The sequence below is a fragment of the Nematolebias whitei genome, chromosome 17 (assembly GCF_014905685.2).
Source record: "Nematolebias whitei isolate Nwh7 chromosome 17, NemWhi1, whole genome shotgun sequence".
NCBI lineage: Eukaryota > Metazoa > Chordata > Actinopteri > Cyprinodontiformes > Rivulidae > Nematolebias > Nematolebias whitei.
The window spans coordinates 41965071-41966022 of NC_056514.1; the positions used below are offsets into that span (position 1 = coordinate 41965071).

General features: G+C 46.7%; 1 protein-coding gene across 1 annotated transcript in view; it reads left to right on the forward strand.

The window, feature by feature from the left end:
* Positions 1-952, forward strand: part of atad1b (ATPase family AAA domain containing 1b) — a 10714-nt gene continuing 9762 nt past the window's right edge. The window contains exon 1 of the mRNA XM_037691311.1: positions 1-59. The gene's annotated coding sequence lies outside the window, so the exon portion shown is untranslated. The remainder of the gene's footprint in view (positions 60-952) is intronic.

Below are 952 nucleotides of genomic sequence, written 5' to 3' on the forward strand. Positions count from 1 at the left end.
GAAGGAGGCGGAGGACCAGAGAAGAAGAATTTGCCGGTTGTACTCGTAGACGGGAACAGGTGAGTTCTGTCCCGGAGACATGAGGAGCTGTGCCCGGTTCTGTCCTCTGTCCGTTCTTTTGAGCCGATCCCGCTCAGTTGCGGGGATCAGGGCGTGTTTCCAGCACGGAGCCGCTCCGCAACATCCGCGAACACGAAGGTCAAGCTAGCAGCTAGCAGCTAGCTTCTGGTTTGAAGCCGGTGCTGCTGCTCCACCGGCTCTCATGAATCTGCCAACGTTTCCAGCTCGGACACAAACATAATTAAATGTTCTCACGATGAAATGAAGACACGGATCGTTACATATTTATTCACGTTTCAACAATAAAAATCCAATGTAGCAGCAGGAATGTGTCCACGTGTCCTGGGAGTAATGAAACAAAGCGGGTCAGAAACATTTAACATGTGGCCCCGACCTCCTTAACTTTGGGAAATCGGACCTTGCGCTATAAACCGATTTCACCTTTTTTTAACTTATTTATTTAGTTTTAACAACAATTGTCTGAACTTCCTGTATATTTCAGAGCTCTACCTCATGGCCAGTTAAACCAGTTTGTGTTTCTAGGATGTTGGTCTTTAACTCCTGACGGTGTCGCTTAGAAAACTAACTCGGTATCAGCGGGTCGGACTTTTTAGAAGTCGGTGATCGGTCAGAAAACTGCAATCTGTGCACTCCTGTTATAATGTGTGTGTGTGTGTGTGCACTCCTGTTATAATGTGTGTGTGTGTGTGTGTGTGTGCACTCCTGTTATAATGTGTGTGTGTGTGTGTGTGTGCACTCCTGTTATAATGTGTGTGTGTGTGTGTGTGTGCACTCCTGTTATAGTGTGTGTGTGTGTGTGTGCACTCCTGTTATAATGTGTGTGTGTGTGTGCACTCCTGTTATAATGTGTGTGTGTGTGTGTGTGTGTGTG